Source organism: Mus caroli, unplaced genomic scaffold, assembly GCF_978045245.1.
Source record: "Mus caroli unplaced genomic scaffold, Mus_caroli_1 scaffold_11, whole genome shotgun sequence".
Taxonomy (NCBI): Eukaryota; Metazoa; Chordata; class Mammalia; order Rodentia; family Muridae; genus Mus; species Mus caroli.
Window position 1 is genome coordinate 113,028,794 of NW_028227266.1, and position 10,008 is coordinate 113,038,801.

Sequence of the window (10,008 nt, forward strand, 5' to 3'; positions counted from 1 at the left end):
GATGCCACACTTTTCTTTTCATATGTAGGGTTTATATAAGTCTATTCCTCATAATACCAGTTTTCCTAGGATGCAACCTACTAGAAATAGTGTTGTGCAAATAGCAATCCTAAAATACAGATTTAACCATGTTGCAGTCCTATTTTAGACCTATCAAATGTCCCTCTTATTTTCAGCTCACAACCTAGTTAGTACTCAGAGCCTAGTTAGTACTCAAGGCTACCCTGATTAGGATTCCCCTCTCCTAACACATCCATACACTACAGTCCACAGTTTAGCTCATCACAAAACATACTTGATGCACACTGGTGCACCTCACAAGGGTACACTTTCTCATTGGCGACATTTTGTTTATCTGTAAAAGCCAAGTTTTGTGTCAGTCTTCTCAGAAAAGACCATTTTTCTTTTTTTGGTTTACACTCTGAGAGATGTGTTAATGACCCAAGACTCCATTATTTAGGACCTGGCTGTGGCAAGTGTTCAGTAGAGCTTGTTGAGCTATTATTGGCTTGGTGCATTGTAGAAAATTGCATTTTAGAGACCCAGTTTCACTTGCTGTCATAAGTACTTCTGCTTGGTTTAAATATGGCTTTTGCCATTCCATTCTAGGCAGTGGAAATCCCAAGGATCTCTACCACAATGATTTAAAGATCTTGTTAAACAGGACTTCCTCTTGTACTTCCTTGAGATGGCATTTGAAGGAAAATAACATTTTCCTTTTGTTTTGTTGAGCTAAACTAAACAGAAAAGCTAATACAGTTTTGGATACAATATCAACCTGATTATGTATCAGGACATATATGAAATACTTAGCAAAACTACAGAATTCAGCGAATGTTTATCATGCGCTTTATATGTTCCAGTTGCTATGCCATGCCCTCCAGAGATATAAGAGGTGAGATCATGTTACTCTCACTTAGAGAGCTATGAGCTTACAGCTCAGCTCGAAATGCACAGTAACTATAGCATAAGCTTTGGCATGACACTTGCTATCTGCATACCTATTCCTGTCTAGCACACACAAAGAAGTTTACTGACTGGAGTGATGGAGAAGGTTTTATCTGACTGGAAATTAAATATGAAGAAAGATTTGGAGACACACAAATGAAGAAGGAGGGCCATTTCCCTATCAACCAGGGAAAATAGGAAGAATAAATTTCTAGAAGAGAATAACAATGCCAAGGCTATAGCAGATGCTCTATGGGATGGTGGTGGGCCGAATCTAGGTAGATAGACTAGGGGAGACATGGGTTGTAGTACAAGAAGCCTTTTCAGATTTTGTGCTCCTCTTCACTGACAATAGGAAACCCCTGGAAGATAGTTGACTGTGAGTAAAAAGTGGATAGGAAAGAGTGATATATATATAATCCACAGAGACTGCAACAGCATGCACTGGACCTGTAGAGGTTCAAATCAAAGACCCTACACAGAGTAGGAGAGGGGGATTGTAAGTTTTCTTGGTTTGGTTTTGGTTTGGTTTTGGCTTATTATATTTTGCTTGTTTGGTTTTGTTATCATTTTGAGAGAAACAGAACATGAAGTTGGGTGGGGGGATCTGGGAGTAGGTGGAAAAAAGAAAAGAATATTATCAACTATATTGTATGGAAAATTAAATAATTTTAAAAGGTATATGGAGGAAAAATAAAGAAAAACCTTTCTCACCATATGTACATGCACAAGTGTATAAGAGGACTCAATAAAGAATTAATTAAAACATCATCATATGTTGAACTCAAATACTTTAGTGCTGGGAGCCTCTTGACCTGGAGCAAGTTAAATGAGACACAGAGTTGGACTCAGGTGTGGCTTTAAACACTGATGGTCTCCAGACAGTCTAGCTCTCTAACTAAATGCTCTTGATAGCTTCTAAAAGGTCCTAAAAACTTTCTTGCTCTTTCTGAGGGTTAAAAGCTGCAGGTTTAGGCGATTAACACCTTTAGCCTAAAGGCAGGGGATTAAGTCAAGTCGCCTTTGTTCTATCTCTGTAGGAACTGCTCAGCTCTAACTTCCAGTCTGCTAGTTGAAGTCTCAGGAAGATAAAGGGTCTTTGGAAAAGTGGTTTTAGCTTTTATTTCGAAATTCTAACTAGTTTCCTATGAAAGATCTCTAAGAAAACGGGAATAGGAATCTTTAAGGAAAAGGGGATAAGGGAATCTAAGAATAAACAGGATAAGGAAAGCTAAGAAAAAGGGATAAGAATAATGCTAAGAAAAGTGGGACAAGGAGAATGCTAAGAAAGGGGGGATAAAGAGAATGCTCCCCTCTCTTTGTCCTCAGCACTTATACATCTTTCAGAATATATGATCACAAGATAAAAGCTTCATAACAATTTTACACATAAATTCAAATCATAAATTGGGCAGGAAGTTCACAACACAGAATGTTTACATGCATATCCATTAGGAAATATTATCTGGCTACATCATACATCACTTGTCACCAGCTTTGCAGGTTCATGGAGAACTCAAAACCGCAACTTTTGTGACCAAGGTGTTATTAATTTTTGTATAGATAAAGTCAGTCAATACTTTATCTTCTGCCCTAGCATCTATAGTAAATCATTAGGTTCACTTTTTATGACTTCTGGTTAATGGTTTTACAACCTTTTGGAACATGCTCTGAGTAGTAGATGCCTGCTTGCTATCTCAGAAGCAATTAGTGACACTAAAGACTGGCAGAGTTCTCAGTGCAGTTTGATTATCAGAGAGAACCTAATAGTAGCCCCACTATAAAAGAGCTTAACAATTACTAATATAATTTTAGGAATTCTTATAAGATCATCACTAAGGATTATGAAATCATCTATATGTCTATATAGCATCACTATAAGACAGTACATTTTTGTTTTTCTGCGGAGATCTGCTCAAAAGGGTGGGATAATACCTAGTGATTGTTATATACATTTAATAATAACAGGAAACCATATCAATAGCAAGAATCTTTCCTAAAATGGATTTCTCCTGGGCTTTGCCTACCAGAGAAACTCTATCCTGAATTATAATCCAAGGTGGACCCATCTCAGGAAGATCACCTGCTGGTTTTTAACTTCTTCCTGAATGAGTCCTGACACTAGCATTAATAGACTATCCTTAATGATAATCTCTCCCCTGGCTTAATATTCCTTGGTTCACTTCCCCCATCCTTTCTCCTTTAGTCTCCTAGTGCCTCTCTATCCTTAGACTACCCACTAATCAGGTTACTTGGCACTTCTCTGCTTTGTTGGACATCTATTCATCCATCCATCCATCCATCCATCCATCCATCTATCCATCCATCCATCCATCCATCCATCCATCTATCCATCCATCCATCTATCCATCCTTCCATCCATTCATCCATCCATCCATCTATCCATCCATCCATCCATCCATCCATCTATTCATCCATCCATCCATCCATCCATCCATCTATCCACCCATCCATCCATCCATCTATTCATCCATCCATCCATCCATCCATCCATCCATCCATCCATCCATCCACTGAGTTCACAGCTAGTTGGGTCTCTCTGGAATCCTCTGGAGCCTTATCCTGAATATAGGAAGGGAATTAGGGGAACTGCTTCTATTTGGGTCATAGGATAACTTGGAGCTTAGTCTCCTTCTTGAGAAATGTAGCTCCTACTAGGAACCTTATCACAGTGAGCCTCTACATTTTGTTTGTTTTTAAGCTAAAAGAAAACAAACAAACAAACAAACAAACAAACAGGATACAGGGAGCATTGGTTTGTCTCCAGTGGATTTTTTCTGACCATGAAGGCCTGACCCCACAAGACTGAAAGAGGTCACAGAGGACACATAGATGCCCTTATTGTTTATTCCTTTCACTCTTTTGTGCTCCATCTATGTTAATATGTCAGATCCAAAAGAAACTGAAGACAAGTGGCTATCCATTAGCATACCAAAGACCATTCTGGCCTCCAGCCTCTCTCAGCATTGCAAGTATTTGTTACAGAGTTCATGACTCACCCCATGATTCTCAGCCCATTACCCTAAACTTTCCACCCCTTACCCTAAAGTTCTCCTGCTCATGGGCTTCTCTCTCCCCAGCTTCTCACTGCTATGTAGTCCTGGCATTTCATCCACACACTCTCTTTTTGCTCTCTTGGTTCTTGGTCCCCTTCCTTGCTCCTCTTTTGTCTTTGCTCTTTTTTTTTTTCCGATTCCCCTCCCCCTATGGTCCAGTTCTGTCTACTGATACTGTTTAGTCTATTACTTTTTTCTTCCTGCTTTGGACTCCTCCAGATACCTCTGGTTGTACTCTTCCCTTGAATCTACAGTTGAAAACGTCTCAACTATATTTTGGAGTGGTCATGCCCTCATTTTATATAAGTAAAGATTAGTCTTCTCAACAGACAATTTCCATTGTCTAGGGCTTCAGAATAGGGAAGCAGTTATGCTAAAATCAGGAGAGTGAAAGAGCCAATCAGGGTTAGAGCCCCCTCACACACACACCCAATGCTATGCCACCTCGGATGAAGCAACAGAAAGCCCAGAAAAATTTCAGGCTCGTCCTTTGGGGAAAAGAGAAGTTGACCTCAGTAGTTTCTCTTGAAAGTTACTTATGTTGTGCTGCAGCTTGCATCACTCTGCATACCGGATGGAGTTCTTTCAGTCCTGGAGTTCTTTCTCTTCTCTTGTTTTCTACATCTATTGCTTCTTTTTGTTCAGACTACAAAAGAGCTCAAACTGTTTGAGTCATTTCAGTCAAATCCTAGACATTAAGGAACAAACAGCAGTTAGCATTATTGAATCCTATCAAATGTCAGGGACACACACACACACAATTACTATTTTAAACCTTGAGTATTGAGAGGGTGGCTTATTATAAGGATAGATAACTGAACATAGGAGTACTTTTGCAACTGCAATGAAAATACACAAGATGGGGCTGATGAGATGGCTCAGTGGGTAAGAGCACCCGACTGCTCTTCCGAAGGTCCAGAGTTCAAATCCCAGCAACCACATGGTGGCTCACAACCATCCGTAACAAGATCCGGTGCCCTCTTCTGGAGTGTCTGAAGACAGCTACAGTGTACTTACATATAATAAATAAATAAATCTTTTAAAAAAAAATACACAAGACTTTACACACTAATAAGAACGTTGACAGCAAAAAAATTAATTCATTATCACACAACACAAATTATTCTTGTTCTCATGGCAGTCAAAAGCAGCTCCTTCAGTCTTGGCTAGGCTGTCATGCTTCTTCACTAGAAACCTCTGGTTAAAATAACCACAAAGAAAGGCTTGGACAGGCCATAGTCATTTTCATTCTGTACTTGTGCTGCTGAGATTACCCCAGGCAAGCATGCTATGATAAATCCCAGACCCTAGGCCAAAGGACTTTTAAAATATGGAAACATTGGCAATTCTTCTCCCATCATTTCTCTCTCCAATCAGCCTGCCCCACTTAATTTACAATGGACACAACTCAGAGCTTCAGAACAGTTACATGGCCTCAGTCTAGGACCATCATAGTTTGTCTTTCAGGAAGTATCTCTATATTTGAACCTTCTAGAGGGACCTCTTCTAATTATTTCATTCAGCAAATCCTTGGACTATAGAATAGTAGGTATAATAACTATAGTTTTTTCTAGACTGAAAAAAATTTGTAAGATTTTTTTGTTGGTATTGGTGTTGGTGGTCTATCTATCTATCTAGTATACAACATAGTTCTGGTACTTTGTTCTTTAGTGTGCAATTATAAAGTGATATAATAAACATATGATTTTCAGTTTCCACATATTATGGTGGACCTGCTCAGAGTGTATTGATACAGGTTCTATTTTATACAAAATTCTACATATCAACTCATCCAGAAATGAAGATTCATGGCCACTACCTGCAGTCATAGTGGGGGATATTTTCCATGTCTTCAGACACGCTTTCTGGTAGCTTCTTGCTTCTTATCCACATTGCCCTCTGGATACTATTCTGCCCCAGATCTTTTGACCTTTATTGATATATAATTTTTAAATGGTACTATGTATATGGTATTTTTCTTTTTCTCTTTCATCTATCTTTAAAATATAATTATTTGTAAACTCTCCAAAATAAATTAAGTAAGACCAAGATATTTATTTAATATTTAATTTAGAGGTAGCTGCTTTTTGGACAAATATTTCAGAAATATAAAATCAAAATATAGTTGGACCTAGTTTTGACTTTAGTGTATTTCAACTATTCAAAACAGACCAGCTATTTGCCTTTCCTGGGTCCAGACTTAAGGCAATAGGTGGAGTGAGAAGAAGATATGGAAAAGGTACCCCTGACCACAGAAGACTGTTGAAATTCTTAAGCCACATCCTTTGATTATTTTGTTAGTAATTCTGAGCATCACAGGACTGTGAGATGGAGAAAACCATCATCCTATCGTTGTGGTGGTTCCTAGGATGTTCAAATACCATTAGAGGCCAGAAAGGAGTTCTGGCCTTGTGATCTGTGAGCTAAAAGAAATAGTCATAGAGGACTTTTGCATGGTAAAATATTAGAGAACTGCGGTGGCTCTAGAACCATGAGCTGTCTGTTCTGTATGGAAACTCCAAAAAGAAAATTCTGGGTTAAGTAGATATTAGAAGAAGAGTGGAGGGGAGGGCAGGAGGGAGGGAGCCAGAAGAAACTGGCAAGCTGCAAGAGGACACAGGACAGACCCTTGTGAGGAAGACAAGTGGGGGGAAGTGGGGTTGGAGAGCACTCAGAAAGCAGGTTAATATAATCTACATGTTGCAGAAAGTTGTATAACCGGTTTCCTTCTGAGGATATTGGCTTGTATGGGAGTGTGGCTTCAGAGTCCTGCCTTGCTATCACTGAGTTGAAACAGGCTTTTTTGCCTGTAGCCTCTAATGCAGTTGGTGGTAGGTTTAAGACAGGTCAGCTAGCTTTGAATCAATAACTGTTGTGTGTTTCCACATCTACCACAAGTCTCTATTTCCTAGCACTCTGAGCAGCCTCTCTCCCTCCCTTCTCTACTTTATAGTAACGGTTCATAAATACAAGTTGTAAATGAATTTCTCTTCTGTGTTTGCCGTTGCTCATAAGATGCTGATGCAAAGAATCGAAGTCATTGCATGTATGAAGGAGAGAAACAGAAGGAGGAAACCGTTGATATTTCTAAGGTTGTGAATTGTTTCTATTTCTCCACCACTGACTCTTCAGGCAAACATAGCTCCTCATCGCCATGCATTCAGCAGCTGCCTTCACTGCTACGTACTTAGGTGAGGGGAGTTGAGATCCAATTCAAAGTTTCAGTGTTTCCTTAACCACTGAATTCACAATCTCCACTAAGCTCTCAGAGTTGCTTATCAAAGCTCAACAAAATGATATATTTTCTCTTAACTTCAAATTGTGGACTCTGGCCGGTCGTGGTGGCGCACGCCTTTAGTCCCAGCACTCGGGAGGCAGAGGCAGGTGGATTTCTGAGTTCGAGGCCAGCCTGGTCTACAAAGTGAGTTCCAGGACAGCCAGGGCTACACAGAGAAACTCTGTCTCAAAAACCAAAAAAAAAAAAAAAAATTGTGGACTCTGGAAGTTCTGTACTCACTGGGTCAGGGGGTAACTGAGAATCCAAATCCTCATTCATTCATGACAGAATGAAGAGGAGCATCATGAAGCACCTACATCTCACCAGACACAGTAACAGGAGCAGTATTTAGGTCATCTCCTTTAGTTTCACCCCAAGCCTCTACAGTCAGTCTAGATGGCTTCCTTTTTTAAGTTCAAGCAAAGCCACAATAACCAGGAAGAAGGATTTGTCTACAACGGAGACAAGGCACTATGACTCTTATGTCAGTACTCCTAATTTCTCTCCTGATTTCTAACCCAGATAATGGATAATGTATGTGATATAAAAAAATGTTTTAAGGACTAGAGAGGTGAGTGACTCAGGAATTAAGAACACTTGCTGCTGTTTCAGGGGATCCCAGGTTTCGTCCAAGCACCTGCACCAGGCTGCCTGTTACTCATGTTCTAAGGGATCTGACACCCTCTCCTAGGTTCTGTGGGTATTCAGGCACGTGATACATATACATACTCTCAGGCAAATACAAAGAAAAAAATAAACGAATACTTAAAATGAAGTATGTACTGAGTTGGATTTAAAGCCGGATTGTTTTCTATCAGAAATTATAAATTGATGAAAAGAGCTAACTTTTTCTCCTCTCAACCTGGTCTATCTACTTCTCAAGTGTACTATTGCCAGAGTGACTTTGAAGGGCCTCTAGTTCCCAGCTACTTACAGGGATCTTGTTTCTCCACATCCTCTCATTTTTGACTTTTAAACTGAATCAGAAGAGGAAGAGGAAGTGGTGTATTGCTCTGAAACATTTTCCTCCTTCAGGGTCCGAACTTTGGCTTTCACAGACAGCCCACGCACATAAGTGACGAGAAGGAAGGACGCTGTGGCATGATGCAAACAGAAATTCCAGCAGCCTCCAGATATGATTAGGGTTCCTCCCCTGACAAGACCTATCTCTGGAGTCTGTGCCTCCTTGGCCTCTAGGTGGACAGCTCCAGTCAGCTCTGCCAGGGAAGATGACTGAGTATGAGTTCATGGATATCCACTCCCTGGCTGAGCACTATCTTCAGTATGTCCGACAGGTACCTGCCTCTGAGTCGGCTCCAAGCGAAACATCCAGAGTGCTACAAAGAGTTGCTTTCTCCGTTCAGAAGGAAGTTGAAAAGAATCTGAAGTCATACTTGGATGACTTTCACGTGGAATCCATAGATTCTGCCAGAATAATATTCAACCAAGTGATGGAAAAAGAGTTTGAAGATGGCATCATTAATTGGGGAAGGATTGTGACTATATTTGCCTTTGGGGGTGTTCTCCTCAAAAAACTTCCACAAGAGCAGATTGCCCATGATGTAGGTGCTTACAAACAAGTTTCCAGTTTTGTGGCAGAATTCATAATGAATAACACAGGAGAATGGATATGGCAGAATGGAGACTGTGTATGTGTGATTAATATATATATACATATACATATATATATATATATATATATATATATATATATATATGTATATTCTACTGAAGAATAAGAATAAAGAGTTTCCTTACTAATTAAAACAAACAAGGGCTGGTGAGATGGCTCAGTGGGTAAGAGCACCCGACTGCTCTTCCAAAGGTCCAGAGTTCAAATCCCAGCAACCACATGGTGGCTCACAACCATCCGTAACGAGATCTGGCGCCCTCTTCTGGAGTGTCTGAAGACAGCTACAGTGTGCTTATGTATAATAAATAAATAAATCTTTAAAATAAATAAATAAATAAAAAACAAACAAGAAAGTAACAATCAAAGACTTCAGTCTGTTTGTATGCCTCATTTTTAGATACTCTGAGTTAAAATTAAAACAAAAATCCCCTGGGTCATTTCCAATGGCCTCTATTGGAAATGTTTTTTTAAGGCTTTTTAAAATAAGATTTATCAATTTATTTTATGTATGTGAGTACACTGTCACTGTCTTCAGACACATCTGAAGAGACTATGAGATCCCATTACAGATGACTTTGAACCAACCATGTGGTAGCTGGGAATTGAACTCAGGACCTCTGAAAGAGCAGTCAGTGCTCTAAACTGCTGAGCCGTCTCTCCAACCACTCCCCACCCCCCATTCTTTTTATAGTTGGAGAACATTTGTGTTTCCAGGTTTAATTCTATCTGTGAGGTCTGGGCTTGAGAACAGCACCATATTTTTAAAAAACATATCTTCAATATCAGCAGTGCAGATCCCCAAGCGCCTGCCTTTTGCTAGGGTTTCTCATGACAATCGAGAACTAGTACAGAAAGAGCTGGTATTAAATACTTTCATATGTACTTCATTGTATAGTACTAGTCAGCTATGTGTATGCTTTTGTACATTCATTACTTACACACTTTTTTCCATTTTCTTAGCACACTATCATGTGTAGCTAACCAGACTCCCCCTGCCCCCCAAAGTCACTAGGGATCAAATCTAGTGCCTAATATGGTCTGAGCATATGTTTTATCAGTATACTGTATCCTTA

The 10,008-nt window shown here is 39.7% G+C and overlaps 1 pseudogene; it reads left to right on the forward strand.

The window, feature by feature from the left end:
* Positions 1–8,531: 8,531 nt before the first annotated feature.
* LOC147002158 (bcl-2-related protein A1 pseudogene) lies at positions 8,532–8,917 on the forward strand (annotated as a pseudogene).
* The last annotated feature ends 1,091 nt before the right edge of the window (positions 8,918–10,008 follow it).